This window comes from Corvus brachyrhynchos, unplaced genomic scaffold (assembly GCF_000691975.1).
Source record: "Corvus brachyrhynchos isolate BGI_N302 unplaced genomic scaffold, ASM69197v1 scaffold101, whole genome shotgun sequence".
In the NCBI taxonomy this organism is placed as follows: domain Eukaryota; kingdom Metazoa; phylum Chordata; class Aves; order Passeriformes; family Corvidae; genus Corvus; species Corvus brachyrhynchos.
Window position 1 is genome coordinate 10,699,546 of NW_008237239.1, and position 16,389 is coordinate 10,715,934.

Sequence of the window (16,389 nt, forward strand, 5' to 3'; positions counted from 1 at the left end):
TGTCTATTCTGGCACAGTTGGTTTTAAGACACTCAAAACCAACAGTTACTAAAAACTGTCTGCAGGCCTAAAGACTTTTCACCAAGGTCTTTAAAACAATCAAGCCACAGTGCTGCTGATTTACACATGTGCATCCCTAGAAGGAATCTTAATTTATTAAATCAGACTTACTTCTCTGTTGGAATTGCATTGATGGTATCACATTCTATACCTTCCCAAATATGGAAGAGTATTAACAAATCTTTCTACTTTTTTGCATGAGCTACTTTATTATCTCTGTCTAGTAACTGGAATTATTTCTAACACAGCTCAGCTGTAGAAAATATTCAGTTAATTCTCTTACTTCCTAACTTCTAACTTGCATTCCCATGTATCCATTTTCCCCTTAATTACTGTTTTTTCTTTGAAATTTCTAGATGTGTCCTGAAACCCGAGGGCTATTAGTAGAGATGTCTTCTTTCTTTAAACCAGAATTTCAGCTTGTGGACTATTTAGTATCTTCTTACAGAGACCTGTTTTCCATTCACCTTTTTTTTTCCTACAATAACATCAAGTTCTCTGTGATGACAAATATGCTCTTTTGAAGCATTAAGTATAATTTCTTTGGGGCTGTTCTCTGTTTGTCTATCCTTTACATTAATGGGTCACACTCAGTGGTCCCATGGCAACCACCAACTTTTAGCTGTGTGGTACCAAAGTCCACAGTAGCTTTCTCAGCTGAAGACCTGAAACAAGAATTGACCTGCAGTGGCCTAAATTTCCATGGCACTGAACATGTTTCCATGATGCCAATAGGATGTTCAGCACTCTGGAAGCAACCAAAACAAAACTAAACAGAGTGTACAAAGGGAAACAAACCTGTACATTTGCTGATCAGCCATTTCAGACACCTCTAAAAAGCCCTTCAAAATCTACTTCTTGAGTGTAAAGATGAGGTATTTACCAAGTAAGCAACTTGGTAAGTCAACCAGACTGGACAATATCCATATTTTGACTCCTCTCCATCAGCCTGACCCTCACTCCAGGTAACAGCTTCTGCACAGCCCAGCCATCTGCTGCTTGTTTGATGAACAAGACAAAACGAACCGACCTCAGTCTGATCCCAGTGGGACACTGCCACAGAAACTGCACTGCTCCTCAGTCAAGAAAGGCAGTGCAAAGCACATGCACTCAGAGTGTAGACAAAATATCCCACATCTGCTCAAGGTGAGAGGCATCTGTGCTCTACTTGGATTTGCCCATCCAGTCAATTAAACTTTAGTACAGAATCAGTCCTTAGCCTCTAGGACCAAGCCTTTCACAGGGCAATAGAACAAAGTATTCAGCAAGAAAACTACAACATTTGACATTTTAACTGCCTCAGCAGTAAGAAAAACATTCAGAACCTGCCATTTTCACAACTTTATTTAAATAATATTCTAAGTATTCATACACAGTGATCTGTTATGTGTTCTAGAAGCATGGCAATAGCAGTCTACAGATAGAATTCTGCAGTTCAACATACACGATGGAACTTCCACCTAATCGCACATGGCTGCTGAAACACATACTTGCATGAATTCAGTTAAATTAGAAATTCCTTACGATGTTTCACAAGCCTAAATTCAGTAACTGAAAAGGAAATAACCTGTGTTCTTCCTGTACATCAGCCACAGCAACTTATTTTGCAGAACTGAAAATGACTAAGGAAGAATACCTACAGTGGTTCAAACATTCCTCTTTTTATTAAAATAGGAAGAAAAGGAGAAAAAAAAGACTGTAGCAGTGCATTAAAATGCAAAATGGAGAGCTCTGCCCATAACTTTTCCAACAAATTCTCCCTGAATTAGGCAGCAAATGTTCAAAACTGCCAATCTGCACAAACAGTTTAGACTAAAGTGCACGATCCCTGTGCCAGATTCCTCTGTCCCTTTCTCTCAGGCTTGAAGCAAACATAACTATGCAGGTTGCCAAAAGCCTCAGATAACAGAACATTCAGCCTCTTCCTACTACCCAGATTTTGCAAATGTTCCCTGCTTCGTACACACACCTGAAAAAACTTTGTATGGGATGGGAAGAATTTCAGTTTGGGGTGGAAGTCCAAGATTTGCTTGGAGGGCTTGTGCTCCTCTAACTTCCTTCACCCTCCTCCCATCAGCTTAGAAAAATCTCAGAAGACATCAGCAGCTTTACCCACTTAAGTGCACTCCATTCACCATAAAAGATTCAATATGTGAACTAGAAGTTTCTACTGAAATTTTCAGTCATTACACGGTTAGTGACAGCTTTAAAGGATGCCATTAGCAGCATTCCAAAGGTCTATTGCAAGGACTAAAGTCAGTTCACATCCTCTCATAATTTCTGCTTAAGGTTAGCAGAGTCAGAAGCTTGAATAATGAATTCGGATGAAAGTACAGGGTGACTTTAAATACAAGTGCTATTCCTGACTAGTAATACATCTGCATCCATATAAAGCTTCCCAAATCCTTAAGAACAGCCTTCCTATATAATATAATCCACTTTGAGGCTTTGTCTGCATAAGGCACTTAGGATTAATTCTTAAAACAAAAACCATGCAAATTAAAAAACTGATTGATTGAACTGCTTGAGACCTTCTTCAGATGTTCTTTTTCAGAATCAGAGTGACTCTCAATTATGCTGCCTCAAAGATGTAGGACAGTTGAAGCAATTCACTTTAAATTCACACCTTCAGCTGACTTGAATAATTTCTTAATGGCATGTGAAGACAAGACTTAACTCCAGAATGACACACAGAATTTACTCAGGAGTAACTGTCCAAAATATCTCCCTTGGGAGACAGGCCCAGACAACACAACACATCAGGACACTGGTTCAACACCAAACCATTCTAAGAAGACTGCAAGAAGCCACACAATCAGAAAAGCTTGAATTCTGGTAAATTGAATTTCTGGCTGTGTATTTGCCAGGTTTTAGAGAAGCATTTCCAGCAGGCGCCTAGCCTTAGCTTGAAAAGGCTCTTATTCTGACAATTATCCATGATTCTTCTCCATTCCTTCCCTTCCCTTTCTCCACAAACTGCATTCCCCAGCTGCTCTCTCAAACCCCAGCCTGTTGTCCTGACAGCTGACACATGGGGCACAATATAAGACAGAATGTGACAGCCCCTTCTTGACAGATTTTAAGCATCACCTGCCTACCATGCAAAGCAGCTTGGAACAGAAACTGCAGGTGCAGAACCAGCAGAGAAGTGCTTTGACTTTGGATGCTCCCTCCCCCACAGCTAGGCTCTCATTGTTTTTTCCTGGGGATAAATCTTCACATCAGAGCCACAGCCTCCTGCAGATATAGATCAGCATTGCGCATCCCACCATTCTCTGTCACTGACAAAAAATAGCTCTGGAGGGAGAGGAGGAGGTTTTCAGCTGTTCTCTTCTCCAGTTCTCTCTCTCCTCCCTTGCAATGAGGGAGGAGCCATTTTCTCATGTTCATGGCTTGATGTCAGAAGTAACTGTTTTCTTACTCTATGGAGCAGCAAATCCCCAGATGTGCCTGTAAAAGAAATTTAATAGTAGCCACAATGTTCCAGCAGCATCCTCAGCAACACGACTACCAGGCTTTTCATGGAAGAGCTGAAAGAAGCTGGCTGGCATATTACTTGTTTCCTTACCAGAGGCAGCCCAGAGAAGTGGCTGCAGCCAAAAGGAGAGGTCTGCATAGATGCCTCTCCTAGGCACCACTGATACTCTTACAGGGTTCAAAAGAGCCACAGGAGAGGGACATTTTCCTAGACAGGATCAAAAATAGATGGAGGAAAAGCATGTAATATACGATTCTTTAATTTTCTCATAAACAGTAACTTTATTCTTCTTGAAACATTGATTGACATTTGATCCTGTTATGAACAATTCTGAGGCCTCCCCCACAGAGCATCTAAGCTGCATCACATTAAAGCTGTTCCTTTCTCCTTGCCTCTAGCATATTCCTAACATGTAAACAACTCTGCTGTGCACACAAGCAAAGGCAGAGCTAGCTAGTGAAAGCTGCAGCACTAAGGGCACCATAGGATCTCATCCAGCCCTAATAACCCATTAATTTCACAGGGCACTGTATTTATTAACTAGAAGCCAACTGCCATTAATGCAAATGTACATGTGAAAAATTATCCCATTGGAAAAGCTGAAGGAACATTACAGACTGATTTTTCACAGACTGTCATGTTTCACAAGCTTTGTTACCCCCGTAACCCAAACATACAAGAAACACCAGTCTGAATGGTGGAAGAATTGTGACAGACTAGGAGAAAGGCAAGAGTCGGGAAATCCAGCAGCCTTACTGTCTGAGGATTTCAGCTGATGTGACACCACATGATAAGTAATGTTCTTGTGGCCAAGCCTCAAAACCCATAGGGACTATTTCCAGTTCAGCTTAATAAAAAGAAAAAAACCCCAATCTTACTTCTCACCTATTCAACAGTGAGGTAATTAACAAGCAATACCTTACAAAAGTTACCAAAGTTAATGCAAAAGGATTGCCCAGCCACATATTTTGTGTATGTTAACTCCCACTTCACAGGCTCTGGACCAAGACACTCAGGGGAGCTGCCCTGGTGAGTCTGGTTCCTTAGGGCAAGTTCCAATAGCCAGATTCACCCGCTCTGCCATGGAATCCTCTTACAGCACCATTACTCAACTCACAAATCTCTCTCCGCAGGCAAATCTGATAAGGTCTGGAGGAAACACCAATCCCTGTCTCATTCATCCAGGGGTTCTGCAGTGGTCCCAGGAAAAGCTAATGTAACTGCAACTACTTCTCTTTAGGGACTTCTCCGCCTTAGGAGGTTTCCAATGTCAGGAAGCCAGAGCGAAGTGGTGCTCAAGCTGTGAACTGAAAACAGCTGCACTGCCAGGCTGCAACATCAGGACTTAGAGCAGGCCAGGGTGCCTTGGGTGACCATTCCATTTGCAGTTTTTTGCCCCTTCAGTTAAAACAAAACCTGGTGATTTCTTGCTGTCCTTCTGATTTCTGCTGTCCACACCTACTTTGTAAACTGGAGCAAATCAGTCATGTCCCAACACCCACTAGCTTCCTTTGGCTTCTTTCTCACATTCAAAAATGTCAAACTATGAATTCCAGTCCCTGCTTCTTCCTTCCACAATGCAAAGTATCACCCTAGTCACACACATCCTTCTCCCCTCCCACTTCTTGTCAAATTCCACTGCCCATACTGACACCAGAGCAAGTTTTATCTACTTCAAGCTGTGAAATCATCCACTTCTTCCCAGCACCCCTCAAAAGCAAACTGCTTTCCTGTCCTACTCTCTCTACAAGCCAGCAGGTGAACACCCACTCAATCCTGCATATGACGTTTACCAAAGGAGGTTTTACTGGAGTAAAACAAGCATTCAGGAAGGTCTAGTTTTATAAATAAAATTGCATATTCTTCCCTGCAGCTAAAATCTCATCTCCACATTTCCCACTTTCAGTGCTTTTAACACAAGTTAAAGAGGCGGGGGGAGGAAGAGCTTTCTCCTTCCATAGTCTGTGCCCAGGAAAATGGCAGTTTTACTACAAAGGTCAAACAACCTCTTTTTAAAAAACTTACTAAAGCCTAACTCTAATGCTACCCTTGCAAAGGCTAAATCCCCACTCATAGTAACTCTGCAGTATGCAATAAATGCTGTTATACAGCATTTATAAAGCAGTACAACTAAATCTTAACTTTTGACTACAGCAAAATAATGGTCACAGCTAAAGGAAGCCAAAGTATTTCATTATCTGCAGGCTGGAAATTTTAGACAAATCTTCAAAGACTGAGGCTTTGCAAAGTGCAAGGGTCAGCTGCTGTACCCTACATACCTGACAACATGCAATGTCACGAACACCAACACCGGAAGGTCATAGCTACACCATAGTGCCAAATACCTGGCAGCCTTTCTCTTTTTACAGAAGCCTGATTAGAAGACTACAGCCAAGCCATAGTTCAGAATTTAATGATTAAGGGAACCACTGTACTGAAAATGTGAAGCATTTCAAGTTTAAATTATGAATGATAGCAATAGCTCAAGTTAAGATTATTACACATTTTCATTCACCTTTCACTCTTATAAATAAATAAAAATGAAAGGTTGGGCAGTGGCTTTTTGTACACTGTCAGCAAACAAATGCCTAAATGCATGTTCACCATGCACTAAACATTCACGATTCAGTACCAAAATTGCCCAGGATTGCACATAGCGTGCTTTTAATTTACCAAAAAGACAAAACACAGCTTATTACCTCTTCTAACATCAGAGTCACAAGACCTATCTTGTATCAAAGGTCTGCCCCAGACAGGAACACTCAAGAGGGTATCAATTAACCTCTTAAAGGATTCCAAAAGGTTGCTGAAGCTTCCATGTCTTTCATGGATTGGTTTTGATTGACCTCGCATCTTTGACCTACTACAATTGAACCCCCCTTAAAACAGACATTATTTATGTTGATTTAACTGAATTCAGAGGGCTCATTTTGAGTCATCCCTTCAGGGTCACACTGCAGTCAGCAGCATTCTTCACTTTTACCACTATCCCAGCATAAAGGCAGAAAGCACCCAGGGCCCAGGGTTTCCCATTAGACACCCAGCTCAAATGCAAACCTGTAGAAATACAAATCCTTGACTGACAAATGTCTATTGAAGAAAAGTAAACAACCTGTATGTGAGAAAAAAAAGAATGCCATTAGCCATGCAGCACCTGGTATACCAGTGCACTTCAAAAAGGTCATGAGGTAAGCATAACCCTAACACACCAAATGAGAACATTTGGCTCCTTCAAAGTGCTGTAACCTCATCAAAACACTTGAATCAAATCTGACATTTATATCTCTTTAAATAATGTGTGAGCAAAAGCAAAGACAAAGCAACATTTGCAGTTCAGGGAAAGACATCAAAACAAACACGTTCCTAGTACTCAAATGTTAAACTACATGTGGGAATCTGATGATCTTTTGAATGCCTGAAAGCTAGGACACAGAGGAAAGGGCATCTTGTTTTTAAATTAATTATTAATCAATCTTTTCAGCCATCAAACCCCTGCAATGACTCATCCACTTGCTTTACCAAAGTCTAAACTGTTATGGGAAGACTGCAATTCCACTGGAACATTATCCTCCTGAGTGCAATACTTAACCCTATATACGAGAAAGGATTTTAGTAGATTCATTTCTCTTCCACAAGATCATCAAGTCCTCATTACACCTGGAAAGAAAAATTGCAAAAAAAAAGAAAAAAAAAAAAAAGGCAGAACAGTATTTAGAATTTTACATTGAGAGAAACAAGAGATTAAGTCTATCTCAGTTATTCATTGCAAAGCCAGTATTCTTCCAGTGACAGTATACACTGTAAATAATAAAAGAATTCACATCATCAGAAGTTCTCAATTATCATGTCATTGAATGATACAATTCTTCGACACTCATTCAGTGTCTGTAAAGGAATTTAGAGAACTGTGGATTGATAGAAGCTACTTTTTAAGTTTATGAAATTATGAACTTGATCCTATACCCCACATCCATGAAAATCTCTTTTCTAAGTTTGACAGCTCTACTAAATAAACCAAGCTGCAAGACTTGAGCTCAGTTGGTGATACCTATGTACAGAACTTGCTCTTTTCCTCTGCTAAAATTATATCAGAACATTACAACACATTTGCATATCTCCCACACATGTAACTTTTTGCCAGCAGTAACAAGATGACATCAAGGCTTAGAAAACGTACCAGAGACAGAACGAGAAGGTGGAGTTTCCTGCAGGAACACCCAGGCTGAAGTCCAGCAGCTGCCAGGGAAGGTGCTGCCTTTCTACCAGCCCGATGCCTTCCCATCAGGCTCCCACTTACCAGTGGCAGATGTGAAGCTCCACCCAGGAAACCAAAAGCTTCCTACTGTTTCTCCCCTTTCCACGGCCTCCAGGCTACTACCAGGAAAACCGGTATCGCTCCACCCTTTTTCCATACGAATGATTTACATCTTTTCCCTTTACTATGCTCAGCCTTGGAGCTACCACAGAATACAAGGAATAGGAAAAAAAAGTCTCTGCTGAGTTATCTCCCCTAGTCTCTCCCGTATGGTTTTTCTGGAAATATTTCTAGTAGCAGCCCAGAGTCCTGCTGTTGATTTTAATCAGGCAGAAGTAATACGAAATTCACATGACTCCTGTCAGTTTTCCAGCCACACAAGTTTTGCAAAAACATCAATTAAAACAATCTGATCTTCCAACTTTTACCTAGGAAAGCTATAAAAAAAATTACAGAGGTAGCAGAACTTTGGAAAAAGTTTAATTTATGCATTGGTGCACAGATCTTTTCAGAAAAGCTTTTCATTAAAAAATAAAAATTATGACAGCACTGAAGATTTTTGGCACTTTACTTCCTCCAAAGATGCCAGTGTGGAAAAAAAAAAAAATTTCATTGAGCCAAGTAAAAGCAAGTAATAAAAAGTCACAGGAAAATATCTGACCTGCCATGAAGAAAGTGTTACTAAAGTGTGAAAGTGAGTTTAAGTGATTTTGGAAGTCAGTAATGGAACCCAGTGTTATTCAAGGTATGCTACACACTAGAAATTCTGACTTGAATGCTCGAGTTATAGGGAGCCATGGCCTTCCTTCTGTATCTTTACAGCGGCCCATTTTCACCAGTCCCACCCTACCATGACATCCCAATAGCAAAGCTCAGTTAAAATGCAAATAGAACAAGACAATTAATCTGAAACTCAAGAAAGTCACATATTGTGCAGGAAAATTTGAGAACAAGCCCGTACAAGTGCGACAGTGTAACAATAACTAACAGACCAAATACAAGTCCCCCCAAATCATTAATACTTGTTTTTTAATGACCATGGTAGCTGCAGGGAAAGTGCCTTTGTAACATAATGTAAGGCCCAACTAAAAAAAAGTGAAATAATCAAAAATTATTTTTGTTAGTATCAAATTAGGCCAAGTATACACCACATACTTGGGGATAAGATTACTCCAGGAAGCAGGCTTTTTAACACCAGCACACTTAAGATCTAAATTACCATGGACTGTGGAATGGAAAAATGCAGAACCGCATAAAAGGAAGGCAAACCCTGCTTACAAAATAGCAGTGAGTCAGCTCCTGAGGACTGGTCTATGACTGCTATGAAAACAAGATGCACATTCCTTATGTGCACTCCAATTGTACAGAATGAAAACAAGCCCATCCCCTAAACAGGCTGTTAATAGGGCAGATGACATTGCAGAAAAGGTGTCAAGAAACATCAGTAACATCCTTTAACCCATACAAACCTCAGAAAACATTTTCAGCCAGTGCTGATCCACAGAGCCTTTTAACCATGCACTCATCTATTCATGTTTGAGGCATTTAATAAGCAAGAAACATTCGTATCCCTGGCCTCGATCAACCAGTAACAGCCTATCTTGGGGACACCTCTAACTCTAAAAAGTCCTTGAGATATTCTTTAGAGAGTCTCTTTCTAAAACGCCATGACCCTTTAGCCTGTCTAGTTCCATCATCTGTAATCAGACTACCTAGAAAACCAAGAATAAACTTCAAGGCCTTTTGTGACATGCTGTGAAACTATTAATATTAACAAGCCATTCAATATCATAAGAAACACTAAGTAACATAACTACTCCAAGCATTTATTTAGAGAACACAACTACATTTGCCCTCATCCAAAAATCAAAGGTAAATGGTGGGTTTTCATAAGTGTCTCCCTCTTAGCAAGTGCCCTTGTCTACAGGCAGCTCTCTCCTTGACCACATTATAGCTCATTTTGTTGGTGCTGTTTAGGGATATCTGGGGGTTTTCTGGTCTTCTGCTCATTTTGCTGTTTTCTAGATGTTATGGGTGAATGAGGCTTTTCTTGGTATATTGATTATTTCTGAGAAAAAAAATACATTCAAAGAATTAATCCAGCACACATGCAGGGGAAAAAAGTCTATCAGGTCTATCAATATTATTTTGTTGACAGCTATTAAAACAAGGTGCTGACCACTGAATATCATGCCAGCACACACTGAATGGAAGCACCCTGTCCAACCTCTCTGAAAAAAACAGAAACCTTGAAACCAGCTCATTTCAGGGAAAGGATTAAAGGTTGTTTTTCCAGGTGTCCTTGCACATTGGATCCCTCTGCCAGACACTGCAGTTTATCTTTGCTGAACACTTACACTGCAGAAGTACCTAGAGACCTCAAGTAGGTCAGGACCTCAGCATGCAAAGTACAAAATTGATGCATAATACTTGACAGCCCCTGCCTCATCATATTTTTCCATTTCAAGTGTTTGCCTTCCCACTAGCGCAGCTATTTGAACAACCTACACAAGGAAAAGAAACTCAGTGACACTGCAAAAAACCCACCCAAGTTCCAACACCAACGTATGAAAGTGCTATCCAACATACAAAGAAAACAGAAGCAGCCCTGCCCCTCATTAGGATATTATACATAAAGATCTAGGTGAAAGTCAAATCAGAGCAGGTTTGGGGCTTTTTAGGTTGGCATACCTCCAACTATTCTAACAAAGACAGAAGAGGCTGTTTAAATAAGCTTTGGTAAATGTTTATGGATGAGAGCTCCAATTCTCATTTTCCCATCTCCTACAAGCTAGACATACTCTTTCAGTGAAGGGAAGAGTTTCTCAGTTGCTGCCTTCAGATTGAACCCTGGTTGAGACAGAGCAGGGGTGCAAAGGCAAATTAAAAGAAAATTTAAATGAACTGCAGGGAGTAGAACGTGAGTCCTAAGCCTCATGTTTGCATCCCCTGAATTAGTTCCCTTAAAGGCGAAAAAATATGCAATAAATCTGAAATTAAGCTTAACAAAATGATAGAGTTCTTGGCAACCTGATTATTTTAACAAGTTGACAGCCAGTTATTCCAAATTGTCTCAGTTTAAATACACATACCAGGACAGCACTATCCAGAGGAGAGGGCCAATACACTCCTGCAAGATCAGCAGTGCTTTACATTCCATGTTCTCCCTTCTGATATCTCCCTGCTCCATCATCACCCACCTCACAAATACTCACCCAGATCCTGCAGAGGTTACCTGCAGCTCCCCATCCAGTTTCCTGAACTTAAAAGGAAAAGCTGGTATTGCTGTGGACTTGACTGCAAGTTACCACCAACCAGTGACTGCCCAAGGATTAGGGAGCACACGGACTAAGGAAAACACAGCCATTGCTTATCAGCCAAAAGGTGGTGACTTGACAGGTGATTGTCTGGTTCTACCACAGCCCACTGCTTCTTGCATCTAAAGAAAAACCCATGCAGCACCACAGTCCTCCCCATCCCACCCATGGCAGAGGAATGTGTGCTGCTTCCAGCCTTTGGCAGCACTACCAGCATCTCAGCCTGGTGTCATGGGACGCAGCAAGTCACCAAAACACACGACCTGCTAAAGCATGGTCAAAGCATGTGGGACTGCCAAACCAGACAGCCAGATGCCAGAGTGCAGCTCTGGTGCAAGCAACAATCTGGTAGGATTTTTGGGGGGAAATAATAGGGTAGCATTTGAGCTCTGCCTCTAAAGCCCCAAACTACAATGCTTCCTTCATAGTAAAGATTGAAAAAAACAAACCAAACCCAAACCTGGGCAGTGCTCCCCTTTACCACAGAACTTCAAAATAGCACATGATGGGGCCAGGGGAAGGGGCTGTATGGGGCGCTTTACTTTCTTAAAAAATTTATTTTCATAGAACTGTTTTTTCCCCAATGTTTCAAGTATCAGTAATACTAATAATAACAATCATTACATTCCTTAAATAATTATTTGAACTGCCCATGAAAATTGTTTTGAAGTCTGCCTGGAAAAACATTTTACCTCAAAAGTTAGCAGATTCAGTTTATGAGCAGAAAAAAAAAAAAATTGCTTTTTTTGCCCAGCTCCTGCAGAATATAAGAGTTAATGGAATGGAAAAGAGATTGATGCTTTATTGATCAAAACAATTCTAATTACACATAGAAGACTTTTCCATGTTTCCAGTAATACACTGAGCAAAAGCTACTTCATGAAATGCCGTCAGATAAGCAGAAAGTGGGAGCCCATTGCTCAGTAACAAAGGCCAGAATTTTATATATCCAATTACTGGAGGCACTGGAATGTTATAATTGTAAGCACATTCTAGCACTTGAAATAATAAATAAAACTAGAGAAACGTATTATTTATGTAAATTTAAAATTTTTCTAAAAGAGGCCCATAAAAAGCTGTGGACAGAGTAACACAATATAACAGCTAAACCACAGCAGCACTAAAATAATTGAGCAACAAAGAGCTGTTTGTTCATTTTTCCCTTGCAAATCTCCCTCTTCCCCCCATCTTTACTATCTGAGGTGCAAGGCAATAATGTCACCAACATCTTATGGTATGTCCTTTTCACCATCATGTGCAAATACAGCATTCTGAGACGTGTTAGGCCCATCTACGCAAGGAAAACCTGGTGCTGGAAAGACCAGCTTTTCTCCAGTCCAATCTCTCCTGTGGTTTCTCAGTTGCTGGAAGTGTTTCACCTCTCCTGAAACCAAACTGGGTATGGACAAGGAAAGGCAGACCTTACTCTTTGATGCTGCACCTCACTACACCGATTTAGTGCTCCACTGTTTGTTCAGCCTCTGAAAGAACAAGCACTCTGTGATGGTGCTACCTTCTTCAAAACAGCATCAGCTACCAAAGACAACAGACAAAGCTTGAGGGAGCAACACATTGAGAATCACTTCCCATCTATCCAAAAGGCACCTCCAGAGATTCCAGTCATGAAGTGAGAGCAGGTAGGTATTTCAAAACAACATTGTAATATGTTGAAACACACAGCTAAGAACACTGCAGCCTACTGAATTTGATACATGTCCAGTAGGAAACAGGTCTATGCACACAAAACCATGCAACAAGACATTACTCCAGGGAAGGTTTGAAGACAGCAGTGCTGCATTTTGACCCTGCTCAGATTTTTCTCTGCTATAGCAAGTTGGCGACAAACCCCGCCAGTGCTATCTCCTTCCTCCCCCGTGCTGTGTCGGTGCCACCGCCCGCAGGCGGGCTGGGTTCAGGCTCCAGAAGGACAAGCTGGCTAGAAGCAGCTCAGCTCATTGACCCGTGGCTGTGGGGACTGGCTTTTGCTATCAGGAGTGGACAAGTCTCCTGTCTAGGCAAAGAAATAGGAGAGCAAAAACAGTGAAAAACTCACCAAAGTAGGGCTATTTTCCAGTTATTTTTTAGTTTCTGTCTCTACCGATAACATTGAAAATTCTGCTGGGAGGACAGGAAAAAAGAAAAGATAAACCAACACAAAAATTGTAACAATGGAGCTAGATACACAGAAGTTCTTTTCATTGCAAAGAAGTACTCAAAAATGACATCTCTATCTACACTAAAGAAAACATTGCTTCTGCCTTGAGGTAGCCTTGGCAATAACATTGTTGCAAGCAAAAGACAGTTAATCATTTTGGAGGGAATTTCAATGAATTTAATTCATTTGTCAGTTAATAAGCTTCTAATTACTGCTTCTGGTATTGAAACACACAAGGGAAACAGCCCTTGCTCTCCAATCCCCTCACCATACCTGCTCCTGGCAGTGGGGCAACAGGACCAGCAGTCATCCTGGCTTCCAGTTGAAGGTCGGCATTGCTGCTTATTATGTGTGTATAGTAAACAAATAGCTTATACAGATAAGTTGTTCTTAAAACAAACCAAAAGCACATCAAGTGAAATGCGATCTAAAATAAGCCAGCAATGTTTCAGAATATCGCTATTTCCCCTGGCACTTCAGGATGCTGCAGCTGCAGATATTCCTCTAAAACAATTCAAGACTTAAAAGTTTATGCTCCCACAAAAAGAGGTTTCCAGACAGAAATGTATTATAAATATACACACACACTCCATCACAGCAACCAGACCAGAACATTTGCACAGAAAAGGCCCTAGCCACACTTCAACATTTTGTTCATTTAACTGTATCAGCCAGTATTTTTTTCCTTGCTTCCCAACTGTGCCAGCAAAAACCTTACTGCAAAAGCCCTTCTAGTGATTGCAAAATTCTTCTGCCTGCATAAACCATTCCTTTCACAGGACATGGTGTATGCAGTATTAGCAAAAAAAATTCCTTCCACATGAGTAGAGGAACCTGAGAAAAAAGTGGTGAGACCAGGTAACAAAAGTGTGCAAGTGGGAAGGGTGAAAGCAAAGGAGAGCATTGCATCAGTCCAGCTTATGTGTACAGAAAAAGGCAGGAAGCAGTAACTGCCCTCACACCACTTTGTGCCAGCAGAAACTAAACTGCAAGTTCACAACACTACTACAAGAAGTAACACCAGGAAAACACTGCATGCAGGTCAGACTGACCAACTTGACTTTGACAGACCTGGCATTTTGTCTTTTATCTGGATTTTTGTGTCATGTTTTGTGTAATGTATAATCTTGAGAAACAAATATTACCTAGAAACTTAAGCATAAGCCATTCCATTTATGTCAAGTGGATACTAATCCTATTCCCCCCAAGAGTTCAAGTGTCAGTTGTGTTAACTGTTTCACTACTGATAAGATACTTAGCACAACTTCTTTGCTAAAACCTATCTCAGAACTCCAAGCCATCTGTAAAAGCCTCTTATGAGCAAAACCATCCACGTATTCCCCATCCAGGAGTAAACAACTTTTCCACTCCTCCTAATGAGCATCCTTGTAATACAGACTCATCCTGGCTATGTAAAAAATACTCAATACTAAGAATAGAGAAGTGTGGGTTAGAAAATAAAAAAAAAATTTAGGACAGATTGAACACACTTTTAAGGACTTGCCTGTCTGTGTTTCCACGCAAATATAAATCTTCTCTGTACTTCCCCTGCTTTTTTTTTTTTTTTTTAACCCCCAGATCTGCTGCAGGTTATCCAGCCTGCCACATCACATCAACACAGAAACCAGCAAGGCCTGGCTGCAGAATTTAGGTCAGCTTGTCTGTGGAGTACATAAGGTCTTCCACACAGCCATGAATTTCCTAGTAATGCTTCAGTAATCCCTCTTCATCCTGCTACACAGCTATTTCACTAGGAACTGCTAGCTTTCCTCTAACTCCCCAACAAAGACTCTCCACAGGAGGGATGTTTGCAGGCGAATGAGCCACTATCTCTTCCTTGGGAAGCAGGAAGCTGGTTGTTGAATCAAATAATGCTGATTCTTATTTCACAAGACAAAAAAAAAACCAAAACAAAACCACACACACAAAAAAACCCAAAAAGCAAACAAACAAAAAAAACCACACCAGGAAAGATATAATCAGAGCTAGAAATTACCTCTACAAGATTAGGAATAATTTTCTTAATAGATTTTAAACAAACCCTCACTGCTTCCACCTAGGTCAATAAATAAAAAGATAACAAAAATGTAACTAATAAATTCAGATAGTCGAAGCAACAGATACTGGTATTTCTGGAGAGGAAGCATCCCTTGAGGTGAAAAAACATTGTGCCTCTTCAAAAAATGCTCCCTCTAAAAGTGAATTGCATGCCATTGCCATCCCAAACGTTGTACAAGCCCACAAAAGTAGCAGCCCTGTTCTTAAGGGATCTCTAAAGGTACTTTGCATTAAAATATGTGAAGTCTTTTCAAAACATGGTCCTCAGAGCAGGAGTTCCACATAAACTAGAAGGTACAGTTATGTAAGACAAAAACCCCAAACTGAATACAATAAATCAAAACCTTGAACTTCTGTCTTCATACAAGATGAACCTAACTAAATCTTCTCAAGTATGACAATCTGAAAGATATGAATGCAAGAATAAATACCAGTTTCCAGGAATGGTTATGGACATCTTGGCAAATAAAAACACAGCTAGCAAGCTAACAGTTGGTTTTGTCTTAAAACCCATCAGTCTGCTACCTCTCTGTGCTCTATGGTTCCCACAGAACATAGTGCTCATCGAAAGCTAGCACTTAAGTCTCCCCACTAGAACAAAGAATAAAGCTGAGGAAAAACCTTCCCTCAAGACATCAAACTGCTCTTCAACATTCAAACATTTGTTAAGAGTACTCCTAGCCCATTCTTTACAACTTACATGGAGCCTGAAAATGGTTGTGCAAACATGTACTGAGCTGTACTGCACATTAGATGTGCAAATCAAATACCCCAGGAAATGTTGCATTTGTTTATGTTCACCTCAGATCGGTTACAGAACTCAGATATATAACATGCACCCATGCCAGGCCCACAGATGTGGCTGTCCTTACTGGACCTCCATTGCACCACACATGTTAACAAGACCTTCTAAAGAACGTAACTTCTAGAACTAATGGTCATCCATAACTTAACTCTGCATCAGACAACTTGTCCCATGACTGGCTCGGTACCTGATCAGGCTGTGCTTCTCCACCTTCCTCCTCTGGCTTCAGCTGGGCTGAGCGCTGGCTCCTGAAGGCTCCAG

At 40.7% G+C, this 16,389-nt stretch overlaps 1 protein-coding gene across 2 annotated transcripts in view; it reads right to left on the reverse strand.

Annotated features, from left to right (window-relative positions):
• LRRC8D (leucine rich repeat containing 8 family member D) overlaps positions 1 to 16,389 on the reverse strand; it is a 43,987-nt gene that overhangs the window by 25,463 nt on the left and 2,135 nt on the right. Inside the window, exon 2 of one of the 2 annotated variants that reach the window (XM_017729937.1) lies at positions 16,316 to 16,389. This exon is cut by the window's right edge and continues 79 nt beyond it. The gene's annotated coding sequence lies outside the window, so the exon portion shown is untranslated. Of the gene's footprint in view, positions 1 to 7,715; positions 7,809 to 16,315 lie in introns of those variants that run through there. The other variant, XM_008630285.2, reaches the window with a different exon arrangement.